This window comes from Phyllobates terribilis, unplaced genomic scaffold, assembly GCF_046119375.1.
Source record: "Phyllobates terribilis strain yellow unplaced genomic scaffold, ASM4611937v1 Scaffold_4__5_contigs__length_816908805, whole genome shotgun sequence".
Taxonomy (NCBI): Eukaryota; Metazoa; Chordata; class Amphibia; order Anura; family Dendrobatidae; genus Phyllobates; species Phyllobates terribilis.
This window is the reverse complement of record NW_027362764.1, coordinates 98,997,369-99,012,886: the sequence shown is the minus strand read 5'-3', so window position 1 is coordinate 99,012,886 and position 15,518 is coordinate 98,997,369. Positions and strand designations below refer to the sequence as shown.

Here is a 15,518-nt window from a genome sequence, read left to right as displayed (position 1 = left end):
AAAATGGCGCTCCTTGGTTTGTCCATTCTTTTATACTGGCTGTGATAGCCCTCCTCACTGGCTGCACTAGAACATGTTATGTGATTAGCTGCATGGTTTTATAGGGAAGCTCTTGCCACCACGCCTGACGTCATTAGCCCCCTCTGGGTCTTCAGCCGTGTGTGAAATGACGCCAGGCATTTTTTTGGCTGATTTTTGCAAATCGAATCGCAGAGTGTCTGAATTCACAGGGACCTGTGAATTTCAAGAAATCTGAGATGTTTTAGAGCAGCTGTAAAAAATAATAAAATAAATTCTACAAATATGGGTAATATTTTTTATTAATAAATATTTATTCAGTCATGTCAGTGGAGTTAATCCCTTGTCCATTCTGACCTCACTTCTTGCGATGGCAAATGACTGCTGTTATAACATGCTGTGACATGATATTGACTTCATGTGATTACATTCATCTTGTAAACAAGAGGAACTGCGATTCGCAGCAGCAGAATAGAACAGAATGACTTCGAAACCACTCAAAGATTTAAGAACTTATTATCAGTATTTTAATCTTTTTATTTCTCAAATATGCCACAAAAACCAACATATCCAATTGTCCGTTAAAAATTATAATAGTGTTTTCCTAAAAAAAACAGACACAAACAAATATACACTTTACTGGCATCATCTCATTTTATTAACAGCTGCCAATTGGCCTGGGAATAACCAGAAATTATCTGACACAATCCTAGCAAATTTGGTGATGTCCTCTTCTGAAGATTGATGAGTTTTATACAGAACTCACCCAAAATTAGGTATTGTAATCTGGTTTTATATTGCAACATCACATATACTGTACACAGTACTGTGACATCAATACAATAGTGATCAGCCAGTAAAAAATGCATGCACTAATTTGATAACTATAACTAGTCTAAGAGGTAACGTTTCTTCTTGTGGAGGGTGCCAAGCTGGAGTAAGGAGATTTATAATCCATGCGATGTTCCTCAGAGAGGAAGAGGACAGGAACTCTAATGCCACCTTTTGGAGGTAGCAATCCTAAACTCAATATACACTTTTTAACAAGCCTTGCCATATGTTTTAGGATAAAAAGCCAAACCAGACTCTCCATTTACAGACATATTTTTCAAGGTATCCCCCCTCCCTCATCAGAACAAAGCAAGAGGTCTGATTAGGCTAAGTGAAAGACTTCTGACAGAAGGTCTAAGGGGGAACGTTTCTCTTTGTGGAGAGTGCCAAACTGGCATGAGGAGACCTGTCAGAGGCCTTTTAGTTAGCCAAATTAGGCCTCCTGTTTTGTGCTGAAAAGGGGCAAACACCCCAAAACACGTGTCTGCAATTTGCACTGAAGAGGGACAAGCACTGCGAAACATATGTCTGCAAATGAAGAGTCTGGTTTGGCTTTTTATCTTGTCATGTGGCAAGTCTCGTTAAAGTGTCAATTCTGACTTCTAGGATTGCTACCCTGAATTGGTGGCACTGAAGTTCTAGTTCTCTTCCTCTCGGAAGAGAATATTTACATATTTAATGTCCCAGAGTATCAAGCATTGCATGGTCTATAAGTCTTCTTTTGCCAGCTTGGCACCTTAGACACCTGTCAGAGGCCTCTCTCTAAGCTAAATCAGAGTTCATGCTTTGCACTGATGAAGGGCAAACACCTGCGTAAAAACGGAGTATCTGGTTTGGTTTTATATCGACAGTCATGTGGCAAGACTTGGTAAAAGATCAAAATTGACTTTTAGGATTGCTACCACCAATAGGCTGCACTAGAGTTTTAGTCCTCTTCCTTTCTGAAGTAAATATTTGCATCTAGCCTATAAGTAGACACACACTAGTATGACAATAGTCTGTGAATATTCACACAATACTGTGACATTGTGTCAATGTGGGGTGGATTATAAATAATGCACACTACTTTGAGAGCATCCTCTCAATGTAACATGTGATTATGGCATCACACCAATATAATTCAGTCTATGAATATGCACACACAATACAGTGACATCATCAAAACTGAGCACAGCCTACAACTATAAATACTGTACATCCATTCACTATTGTGGCATTAACACAACAGGCTGCAGCCTATATATATATGCTAATAATAAATAAACATGAACTACTCTAATAGTATCACATTTTGGTAAGCAAGAAGATAGACACGTATACAAAATGATTCTGCAATGATCACTGTAGAGTTCAGCCTATAAATAAAAACATGTACATATAAATACTTATCTATTCCCAGCATGACCTGGTTTATGAGCGTGAATTATTCTGGAAAGAGAGCAAATCTGTAATGAGAAAATCAAATTGCACGCCACGTCCCTGGAGGTGCCATAAGCAGAATATAGGTGCTGTATACAGTCGCCTGTTCGCTCTGAATGGAGAGAACATAAAGGCTGCTTGTTTTGCTAACGCGATAGCCCCTAATAGAATGATTACATTAATATGCTGGATACACAATTGTATCATTTTCTTATATATTACACTTTTATGTTTCAAAGGGAGTTAAAGTCATCAGGCGCAGGGGAGCAATGGGGATTTCAATCACTCCACCTATTTATTACAATAGGCATACATGTGCAAAAATATATACTCTACACATATGGTATTTGTCTTAAGGTATGCTTATTACACAAATTGTGCAAGTGACTTACAGATGCACATTGTATATTTCCAAAATATAGTTCAATGAATTTCACATGTTCAGGTTGGAAGTCTTGCTCTGTGCATTTAACTGAAGATGAAAAAAGAGAAAATTCAGCTTGAGAAGGTCAGGAGTAGAAAATGTTATTAAAGTAAAGGAACAATCTAGGAAAAAATTTATATGCTGTGTTATACCTGGTGTTGGGTCTGAGGAGTGGTGCACGACATAAAGATTCAAGGAACATTATAGTTAAAATCACTGTTTTATACCTCACTCCATCATATCCTGCACTACATCTAGAACAGAGTAGCCTGAATTGTCTTTATTAAAATATAGTTATAGGATTTATAGGTTATGAGCTGTTTTAATTATTTATTTACTACTTATATGCAATAGCAAGAAATTCGTTGAATTGTCTTAATTAAAAATGTCCTGTTGTAGAGGCTGTGCTAGTCCTTTATATAGCTATCTATGCTGTTGCTTCTGGCATAGATCTGATCACACATTTGTAAAGAGGATGGCAGGTATGTTTGTTGGAGATGATCCACTTTATAAAAAAGATGAAGATTAGTATGTCCCATCAAATATAATATAGGAAGAAGGCATGAAGTATAATGATACAACAGTCTTAAAGGAGGCTATCATCTTGAGATTTTCAACAGTCTTACACGAGGCAACAGTTTGACTTCAAAAGAAGTTCAAAGGACTTAGCTAGTTCACAATTGGTTTACACTTGCAACACTTAGCTGACTCTTGCCACAGTTTGCTGACATCCGGCAGAGAGCTGTTCTCCTCAGGCAATAAAGATGGACCTAATAGAAAGTTTATAGAGCTCATCATCAATGTTGGATGAAAGAGACAGTAGAATGAGTACTTCTGCTCCTTTATTTAGCAGTTGGTGGTAAAGATGAGCAGATTAATCTCTGGAGGACTGGGTTTGAGTCGAATTTCCTGAAATTTTAGGTTGTAAGCGATTTCGAACAATTTACGATTTAATTCGTGATTCATAATTCGCAGAAGCAAACTTGGCCGACACCGTTTCCCTCGCTGGAGAAGCATCAAAGAGCAAAGTAATGTAGTTTTGCAGGACTAAACGGGTTTCACAATAATGCTATTATTGATGATAAAAAATAAAGATTATTATTATTATTATTATTATAATCCTGGTATATCAAGTGGATTATCATGCCTTTCACAGTGGTGTTTAGTACATCACTGGGTCATTGGGAAACAGCGGTACCCAGTGGAGTACAGTCCGGTGCCAGACTAGTGATATGTATGACTCAGATCTTGTTGGAACAATATGTATTGTTCTTGTGGCTAGTTTCTTTCTCATCTCTACTCCCCTTTCCAGAATTGAGATCTTTACAAATTTATTCACTGCAAATCGATTTTCCTGGGAAAATTTGTCAAAGCCTGCAAATTTAAATTTCAAAACAATCCATTCATCTTTGATTGGTTGCCTCAGTTCCGGTATTCCCACCAATTAAAACTTCTGACATCACAACGTTTCTATAACAATGAGAAACAAAGGTCTAAAATAGTTACAGCAATTTTTAAGGTGGCCTTGAGACTTCAATAAACCAATGAGAGAATCATTATTTCTTCAGCCAAAAGTGACACTTTATTCAGAAGTAGAAGAGATAACTAGGATTGGAGAACATCCAGGCAAATAACACTTTTATGTGGGTGCAAGAATGCACAAGATTCCAATTCCAAATGATCAGACACTTTTTATTTTTATTTCAGGTGCAAAAAAATGCATTCTGAGACAAAAGTGCTAATTTTTCAGCTTTCATAGTTTTTACTTTCTTCATAAACTATGGTGTTCCACAAGTACAAGTAAGGTTGTTTAAAAAAGACATAGACAAACTGGAGCAAGTTCAGAGAAGAGCGACCAGAATGGTGACTGGTCTGCAAACCATGTCCTATGAGGAACGGTTGCAGGATTTGGGAATGTTTAGCTTGCAAAAAAGAAGACTGAGAGGAGACTTAATAGCTGTCTACAAATATGTCAAGGGCTGTCACATTGTAGAAGGATCATCTTTATTCTCATTTGCACAAGGAAAGACTAGAAGCAATGGGATGAAACTAAATGGGAGGAGACACAGATTAGATATTAGAAAAAACTTTTTGACAGTTAGGGTGATTAATGAGTGGAACAGGCTGCCACGAGAGGTGGTGAGTTCCCCTTCAATGGACGTCTTCAAACAGAGGCTGGACAGACATCTGTCTGAGATGATCTAGTGAATCCTGCTTTGAGCAGGGGGTTGGACCAGATGACCCAGGAGGTCCCTTCCAACTCTACCATTCTATGATTCTATGATTCTAAATGTGCTTGCAGAGATGGGGTTCACACATAATTAGAAATATATTAACAAACTGGAAAGTTGCTTGCAGAGATGCGGTACCTTGATTGCAGAGACTAAGGTGTGAACATCGCCATGTAAAGTGACAAGAAGTTGGTAATCTGGAATCCTGATTGCAGAATGATATAAGTGGACCATACCTAGATAAGCTAGACTGAGCATGAAAATAGCATTGCTAGTAGAATAGAAGCCAGGAGTAGCATGGAAGATAATTAGACTTGTGGCTGGAACTGAGCCAATTGCCTATTTATTTTACCCGCTACTCCTGGCTTCTGACTTCTGGGTAGAATTGAGCTAAGTAGAAGAATTACTACACTCTAGAGAAGCAAGTTAGGACCAAAGCTTTCTAAATACTCAAACACATGTAGGTACCTAAGCTGGCCTTCAAAGGTCTTGGGTGATAACCTCAGAGATAAGAAACCCACCCAGACTAGTACAGAGGGAGCCAACAATAGGAGCAAGGATCGACGCTGAAGCCAAAACAGGTGAGACACACTCAGCAGGTACATATGGCTCTCAGGCCCTTTGTATGTAACTTCTCAATCGCTGGTAACTCATAATTTTAGTGATATATCTTTAGTGTGGCTCAATGTTACCTTTCATTTATGAAAGCAAGCTAGTAAAGGTTGAGGACTTATGCTAAAACTAAAAGTGATATAAAGTAATGCAAGAGTGCAATAGGGTCTTATCCAACATAAATGATTAGTGAAAAAGTATCAGAATTGCTCACCTAATAGGGTTGTGTGTGACACAACACCTAAAAAGCTCAAAATGCAGATGCTGCCGCTTCCTGTGAATATGTCAGAATTAGATGCTGGGAATGGAAGTTATTTTGCACTCCCTGGAGTCACGACAAACCAGTAGTGGACTCTGAAATGCGTTGACAATGAGCCTACATTTTTATTCCACTACTGGTTTGTCGTGACTCCCGGGAGTGCAGAATAACTTCCATTCCCAGCATCTAATAATAACTGAAAGAGAAGTCCATTAGTGAACTATCCTTTAGAATTACTGGATGGGTACAAAGATAGTCTCATTACATGGCTATTCTTCAAGTGTCTCTCAAGAGAAAAGTGTAAAACCTCTGTATTAAGGGATCCTCACACTCCCCTATACTAATTTTAAGAAGGATAAAATGATGTCTGGCCCAAAAGGTTTTGAGAACTGAAGAGTAGAAGATCCCGTCATCTCATTATATTATTTTCTAACTGATCTGAATTATGTATACTGGAATTTAGATTTCACCCTGTTACGGTATGCCATGCCCTGTATTGTGCATACTAAGGATTTCATTAGCAATTCTTTATTTCTGTGTATGACTAATCCATTGCAGATATTGTCAATGATATAGTTTGATACTGTAATTTGGGATAAATTATGAGTCATGATAACGAGGTATTTCTTGGGAAAGCTCTTTTATTTTCCTGTGTGTTCCTACCTATAATTTAATTGTCATGCTCTGTTTACAGGGAGACAAAGAATGTAATTGATAATACTCTGGGGAAACATATCTCAAATCATGAATGTATCACATCTATAAAGATGATGAATTAAAAAACACATCACAAATGCTGGGAGCCTCATTACTGACAACCCCATTAATATGAATGCTGATCTACAGCTCCAAATACACCCAACAAGCTACTTATTTATAGCCCACTTTTGTAAAATTTTTAGTTAAAAGAGTGGAACCTTCTTCAGAATTCTAATCTCTTGGCCAGAATGGAGAGTAGTTGTTTTTATTTATTTTGCTTACATAGCGCCATTATATTCCACAGCGATTTCCTGACATCATCATCACTGTCCCCATTGGGGCTCACAATCTAGATTCTCCATAAGTATGTGTTTGGAGTGTGGGAGGAAACTGGAGAACCTGGAAGAAACCCACGCAAACACAGGGAGAACATACAGTACATGATTACAGCTGTTTCGAAACCAGGATCCCAGGGCTACAAAGCAACAATGCTAACCACTGAGCCACCATGCTAGTTGCAAACAGCATCTCTTACTCTAAAGAACCTGTTTTGTCACGCATTACACACATTCGTTTGATTTGGCTTTTATCCGAAGTCATATTTCAAGGCTCGTTAAAGGGTTAATAATGACTCGTAGGATTGCTACTTCCAATAGGTGGCGCTAGAGTTCAAGTCCTCTTACTCTCTGAAGAGACAATTTGCATATTTAAGGTGCACTGTGTAATGCTGCATTTCTCCTGAGGTGGCACTACAGGGAAATTGAGCACTTACTGCCGATCACCCTATAATCATCTTATTTTCAAGAAACCCTTCTAACAAATAGAGATTGTTCTTAGTGGAGGATCCATTTAGGAAGGGAACAGTGAAGCAGGGACACCTTTTCTTTTTTTGTAAATCATTGACTGCCTGGGTCTTCCAGAGCTACTTCTTGTTAACCACTCTTTGTTCTAGATAGAGGATAATCTGAAATGAGGGATCCTCCTTCTATTTTATCTATACTGTATGCCCTATTGGTATAATGGAAACTTATAAGATCTTTCATATACTTTTTTTTTTTAATTTTTCAGAATTCCGTTTTACAGCCATTAATAGATAACCTTACCACAGATGCACAGCTCATTTTAGAAGATATACAGTCATATGAAAAAGTTTGGGCACCCCTATTATTCTTAAGCTTAATGTTTTCTAAAAATTGGTGTTTTTGCAACAGCTATTTCAGTTTGATATATGTAATAACTGTTGGACACAGTAATGTTTCTGCCTTGAAATGAGGTTTATTGTACTAACAGAAAATGTGCAATCTGCATTCAAACAAAATTTGACAGGTGCATAAGTATGGGCACCCTTATCATTTTCTTGTTTTAAATACTCCTACCTACTTTTTACTGACTTACTAAAGCACTTTTTTTGGTTTTGTAACCTCATTGAGCTTTGAACTTCATAGCCAGGTGTATGCAATCATGAGAAAAGCTACTTAAAGTGGCCACTTGCAAGTTGTTCTCCTGTTTGAAGCTCCACTGAAGAGTGCCATCATGGGCTCCTCAAAACAACTGTCAAATGATCTGAAAACAAAGATTATTCAACATAGTTGTTCAGGGGAAGGATACAAAAAGCTGTCTCAGAGATTTAACCTGTCAGTTTCCACTGTGAGGAACATAGTAGGGAAATGGAAGAACACAGGGACAGTTCTTGTTAAGGCCAGAAGTGGCAGGCCAAGAAAAACTTCAGAAAGGCAGAGAAGAAGAATGGTGAGATCAGTCAAGGACAATCCTCAGACCACCTCCAGAGAGCTGCAGCATCAACTTGCTGCAGATGGTGTCACTGTGCATCGGTCAACTATACAACGCACTTTGCACAAGGAGAAGCTGTATGGGAGAGTGATGCGAAAGAAGCCATTTCTGCAAGCACGCCACAAACAGAGTCGGCTGAGGTATGCAAAAGCACATTTGGAGAAGCCAATTTCTTTTTGGAAGAAGGTCCTATGGACTGATGAAACCAAGATTGAGTTGTTTGGTCATACAAAAAGGCGTTATGCATGGTGGCAAAAAAACACAGCATTCCAAGAAAAACACTTGCTACTCACAGTAAAATTTGGTGGAGGTTCCATCATGCTTTGGGGCTGTGTGGCAAATGCCGGCAACGGGAATCTTGTTAAAGTTGAGGGACGCATGGATTCCACTCAGTATCAGCAGATTCTTGACAATAATTTTCAAGAATCAGTGATAAAGTTGAAGTTACGCAGGGGATGGATCTTTCAGCAAGACAATGATCCAAAACACCGCTCCAAATCTACTCAGGCATTCATGCAGAGGAACAATTACAATGTTCTGGAATGGCCATCCCAGTCCCCAGACCTGAATATCATTGAACATCTGTGGGATCATTTGAAGAGGGCTGTCCATGCTCGGCGACCATCAAACTTAACTGAACTGGAATTGTTTTGTAAAGAGGAATGGTCAAAAATACCTTCATCCAGGATCCAGGAACTCATTAAAAGCTACAGGAAGCGACTAGAGGCTGTTATTTTTGCAAAAGGAGAATCTACTAAATATTAATGTCACTTTTCTGGTGAGGTGCCCATATTTATGCACCTGTTAAATTTTGTTTGAATACAGATTGCACATTTTCTGTTAGTACAATAAACCTCATTTCAAGGCAGAAACATTACTGTGTCCAACAGTTATTACATATATCAAACTGAAATAGCTGTTGCAAAAACACCAATTTTTATAAAACATTAAGCTTAAGATTAATAGGGGTGCCCAAACTTTTTCATATGACTGTATATTATGCTATTTTCACTTAAATTTGTTTTGCTATGGCCACACCACTTTAGGAAAAGCCTTTTCTTTTGATGGGGGGGTGCTTTTGGAGGAGTTTTTCATTTCCTAAACTTCTTCCTGATGAGGTTTTAAAGAGGTTTAATTTTACTTTGCTTAATTTGAAGCAGAATCCATCAGGATCAAAGGAGAGAAATGCACTTTTTTTTCCACCAGATATTATTTACAACGTCTTCAGAAAAAAAATGCTCAAAAACCCCTCATATGAACAGCAAGGTGGATTTCCCATAGAAATAAACACAAAGGGTTTTCCAAGCATGAGTTTTTGAAGAGGATTTTAGAAAGGATCTGCTTCCAAAAAAATATCCTAAAAATACCCTTTGTGAACATAGCCATCTAACTGTATTGCATAGAGTCGAATACCTGTGTGTCCATCAGATGACTAGGTCAGATCGTTCTCTGGAAGTAAACAGTTTAGGCTACCACTTACCGGTAATCACTGCAAGCGGAGATCTTAAGCAGGGGTTGGGAACCTCGGCCTGTGGGCTGTTTACAGCCCTTGATGAACTTTTATCGGCCCCCGGGCAGTTTACTGTGGACTGGAGTACTTGAGTCGGCACCTGTATTTTGATGGCCACCAGCCCATTCATTTCTTCTTGCTCTGTGAACACACACACGCAGGGTTCAGTACTAAATGCTGAGGTGCGTGCAATGAAAAATTTCGTACTGACCCCAGTGGCAGCATCAGAATATACTTTGTGGGCGGAGTTAGTGTGCAATTTGTACCGCCCCCGAAGAATGGTATAAATATTCAAATGGGCCGTGGCAGAAAAAAGATTCCCCACCCCTGTTTTAAAGAGTAATCGCCGTTTTAATTTTCATTTCAGAAATCAATAGCACAGATGAAAATAAGAAACTTTGTAATATATCTTATCAGAGAAATCTGCTTCTTTCTCCACCAGGATTGATTATTTTCAAAATTCTTAATTTCTGGGTAAAATCTGTATTCAGTGAAAACGGATTGTTACATTACTGAGATAGGAGATGGCAGATGCCTCAGATAAGATTCTATGTAGGCGGGAGGGGGGAAGAGGAGGTAGAAGCTTTGTCTCCAGCTCTTCCCTTCTCCATAGATTCTTATCAGTAGCAGCTGCCATCTCCTATCTCAGTGATGTAAAAATCTGTCTTCACTGAATCCAGATTTTACTCAGGAATTAAGAATTTTGAAAATGAAGGAGGAGAAAAAAGGAGGAGAAAAAAGCAGATTTCTCTGATAAGATATATTACAAAGTTTCTTATTTTCACATGTATTATTGATTTATGAAATAAAAATTAAAACAACAGTTACACTTTAAAAATCACAAGGAATTAATACAGAATTAATACAAAAAGCATATTTTAAATAAGTAATATTTTTTCTTTTATAGAAAATGACTTCATATGCTGACACTGAAATATCCTTCATATGTGGATTATCTGGGAGCGAATGTTTATTTCAATAGAGTGAAGGAACGCTGCTGCCAGACAGTTCTGATAAGATCTAGTTAGGTAAATTCCTTCTCCCGGGTGCACCTTGTACATTCAATTTCCCCTGATTTAGTATTTCCAGATAATCATATGTCAGACTAACAAAGCAATTGCCATCAATGAGATCCCCTTATGCGGCTCCTGCTGGGGCCCATCTACTGTATCTATCTATCTATCTATCTATCTATCTATCTATCTATCTATCTATCTATCTATCTATCTATCTATCTATCTAATCTATCTGTTTATCTTTACCTCCTCTATGTATCTACTGTTCTGCTATGTTATATGTCATCCGTACTTTATTATCCGAGGGTGGGGATCTCTCAATATGGTGAAATAGGTTGATGAGCAAATGTTCCACCAGAAAAAGCTGTGTCAGATTATTTCACGCTGGATTTATATTAATCAGTCTGACATAATTAGAATTTGCATGCAGCTTTCAATTACAACATAATAGGAATCATATTGAGCAAGATTAGGAGATAAACTGATTAATTCTTCTTTTTAAGTCAACAGGGTACATTTAATAGCATCGCATTGTGGTAAATCATGGCAACCAATCAGATGTTTAACGTCACTGTGTAACATGCAGCGGACAAATAGGAGGTAATTACTGATTAATTACCATCATTCAGAGAAAATGTTGTACCCAGATGAGTCATTACTGGTACATAAAGTTCAGGTGGCTGGTCATTTAGAGATTCAGCGCATTAGCATTACATAACATTTATCTTATATTTAGAGCCTGTGTGTCACTGGAGATTTCTCCTGCTTATCCTAGAAGCCTGTGTTTTCACCAGGAATTTACACAAATAGGAATTCATAGGAAATTAGTTTTATTTCAGCATTTTACTTACAAGTCACTCCTCAACTTATTCAGCTATAATAATATCCTACTTAGGAAGTTTATTCCAAATATTCTATAATGATTTTAGGGGATTTTAGAACTATTGCAAGTGTGATAAAAAATTATATATATGCATCTGTACATATGTGTATATATATATATATATATATATATATATATATATATACACAGTACAGACCAAAAGTTTGGACACACCTTCTCATTTAAAGATTTTTCTTTATTTTAATGACTATGAAAATTGTACATTCACACTGAAGGCATCAAAACTATGAATTAACATACATGTGGAATTATATACTTAACAAAAAAGTGTGAAATAACTGAAAATATGTCTTATATTCTAGGTTCTTCAAAGTAGCCAACTTTTGCTTTGATGACTGCTTTGCACACTCTTGGCATTCTCTTGATGAGCATCAAGAGGTAGTCACCGGAAATGGTCTTCCAACAATCTTGAAGGAGTTCCCAGAGATGCTTAGCACTTGTTGGCCCTTTTGCCTTCACTCTGCAGTCCAGCTCACCCCAAACCATCTCGATTGGGTTCAGGTCTGGTGACTGTGGAGGCCAGGTCATCTGGCGTAGCACCCCATCACTCTCCTTCTTGGTCAAATAGCCCTTACACAACCTTGAGGTGTGTTTAGGGTCATTGTCCTGTTAAAAAATAAATGTTGGTCCAACTAAACGCAAACCAGACTGAATAACATGCCGCTGCAAGATGCTGTGGTAGCCATGCTGGTTCAGTATGCCTTCAATTTTGAATAAATCCCCAACAGTGTCAACAGCAAAGCACCCCCACACCATCACACCTCCTCCTCCATGCTTCACGGTGGGAACCAGGCATGTAGAGTCCATCCGTTCACCTTTTCTGCGTCGCACAAATACACGGTGGTTGGAACCAAAGATCTCAAATTTGGACTCATCAGACCAAAGCACAGATTTCCACTGGTCTAATGTCCATTCCTTGTGTTCTTTAGCCCAAACAAGTCTCTTCTGCTTGTTGCCTGTCCTTAGCAGTGGTTTCCTAGCAGCTATTTTACCATGAAGGCCTGCTGCGCAAAGTCTCCTCTTGACAGTTGTTGTAGAGATGTGTCTGCTGCTAGAACTCTGTGTGGTATTGACCTGGTCTCTAATCTGAGCTGCTGTTAACCTGCGATTTCTGAGGCAGGTGACTCGGATATACTTATCCTCAGAAGCAGAGGTGATTCTTGGTCTTCCTTTTCTGGGGTGGTCCTCATGTGAGCCAGTTTCTTTGTAGCGCTTAATGGTTTTTGCAACTGCACTTGGGGACACTTTTAAAGTTTACCCAATTTTTCGGACTGACTGACTTTCATTTCTTAAAGTAATGATGGCCACTTAGCTGCTTTTTTCTTGCCATAATACAAATTCTAACTGTCTATTCAGTAGGACTATCAGCTGTGTATCCACCAGACTTCTGCACAACACAACTGATGGTCCCAACCCCATTTATAAGGCAAGAAATCCCACTTACTAAACCTGACAGGGCACACCTGTGAAGTGAAAACCATTTCCGGTGACTACCTCTTGAAGCTCATCAAGAGAATGCCAAGATTGTGCAAAGCAGTCATCAAAGCAAAAGGTGGCTACTTTGAAGAACCTAGAATATAAGACATATTTTCAATTGTTTCACACTTTTTTGTTAAGTATATAATTCCACATGTGTTAATTCATAGTTTTGATGCCTTCAGTGTGAATGTACAATTTTCATAGTCATGAAAATACAGAAAAATCTTTAAATGAGAAGGTGTGTCCAAACTTTTGGTCTGTACTGTATATATATATAAATATATATATATATATATATGTATATATATACTAATACTTTATGTATGTACAGTGGCATGTAAAGCTTGGGCACCCGTGGTCAAAATTACTAACACAAATCTCCAAGCGTGCCCAAACTTTTGCATCGGCCCATTTCCCTTTTTGAAATTTTTAAAATGAAAAAAATGACTATATTTTTTTTACCTAAAATATTAAAATCATTTTATCTTCTACTTGCATAACTGTTCACAATAACAGTAATTTTGACCAGTTGTTTTATATATATATAAGTATATATATATTGGGGGAAATAAATATTTGATCCCTTGTTGTTTTTGTAAGTTTGCCCACTGACAAAGACATGAACAGTCTATAAATTTTAAGGGTAGGTTAATTTTAACACTGAGAGATAGAATATCCAAAAAAAATCAAGAAAATCACATTCTATAAATTAGATAAATTTATTTTCATTTTGCCGTGAGAATTAAGTATTTGATCCCCTATAAACCATTATGAGTTCTGGCTCCTACAGAACAGTTAGACGCTCCTAATTAATTCATTACTTGCATTAAAGACACCTGTCTTACATAGTCACCTGTATAAAAGACTCCTGTCCACAGACTCAATTAATCAGCCAGACTCCAACCTCTACAACATGGGCAAGACCAAAGTGCTTTCTAAAGATGTCAGGGACAAGATTATAGACCTGCACAAAGCTGGAATTGGCTACAAAACCATCATTAAGACACTGGGTGAGAAGGAGACAACTATTGGTGCAATAGTAAGAAAATGGAAGAAATACAAAATGACTGTCAATCGACATCGATCTAGGGCACCATGAAAAATCCTTGATCATGAGGAAGGTGAGAGATCAGGCTAAAACTACATGGGGGGAACTTGTTAATGATCTCAAGGCAGCTGGGACCACAGTCACCAAGAAAACCATTGGTAATACATTACGCCTTAAAGGTTTAAAATACTCCAGTGCCCCCAAGGTCCCCCTGCTCAAGAAGGCACATGTTATGCAGATGTGATATGTGCAAAATGAGACGGGGCATTATCATGCATGAAATGATCTCGTTGGTCCAGATGGATGGAGTGGAGGATGGCTGGTTGATGGACACCCCATGCAAACACGGCTACGGTGCTAACAAGGAGGAGGTGGAGTAATGTTTTGGGCTGGAATCATGGGGAGAGAGATGGTCGGCCCTTTTAGGATCCCTGAAGGGGTAAAGATGAACTCCATAATGTATGTTGAGTTTCTCAAACAGCACTTCCTTCCTTGGTTCAAGAAGAAAAACAGTGCATTCCGCAGCAAGATCATTTTCATGCATGATAATGCACCGTCTCATGCTGCACATAACACATCTGCATCTCTGGCTGCTATGGGCATAAAAGGGGACAAACTTATGGTGTGGCACCCATGCTCCCCTGACCTCAACCCCATTGAGAACCTCTGGAGCATCATCAAAAGGAGTGTCTATGATGGCGGGAGGCAGTTCACATCTAAGCAACAGCTCTGGGAGGGTATTCTGTCCTCATGCAAAACAATTGAAGCAGAAACCATCCAAAACCTGACAAATTCAATGGACGAGAGAGTACAGAAGCTCCTTTCGAACAAGCGGTCCTATGAGCAAATGTAACATCACTTAGAATAAAGTTTTGAGTTGAAAACTGTTTGATTTCAGTTTGTAATAACCTGCTAATGCTTATAATTTCAAAAATGATCATTTTTTTGTTCTTTATTAAAATGAAAAGGTTGAAAACTCTGCTGTGCATAATAATTTGGAACATGCATTTTGAGTGCAGTTTGAGTTTTTTATTTTTTTAAAAATATACTGTTATCATAGGCAGTTTGTATAAAAACCTTTCAATTGTACTCTAATAGTTATTTGACTGGAAAATTACAATGACTGCAATTCATATAGGTAATTTGGGAAAATCTGAGAAAATATTATTTGCATAATAATTTGAAACACAGTGTATATAAATCCATGCCGGTTGCATGGATTTATATAGTGTGACCAAGTTGTCAAGCACTTTCCAAGTGATGCTAAAATCGCTTGA

General features: G+C 38.1%; 1 long non-coding RNA gene across 1 annotated transcript in view; it reads right to left on the bottom strand.

The window, feature by feature from the left end:
- LOC141264209 (uncharacterized) overlaps window positions 1–15,518 on the bottom strand; it is a 366,151-nt gene that overhangs the window by 87,760 nt on the left and 262,873 nt on the right. Inside the window, exon 2 of the long non-coding RNA XR_012319830.1 lies at window positions 9,765–9,935. This is a non-coding gene — a long non-coding RNA (uncharacterized lncRNA). The remainder of the gene's footprint in view (window positions 1–9,764; window positions 9,936–15,518) is intronic.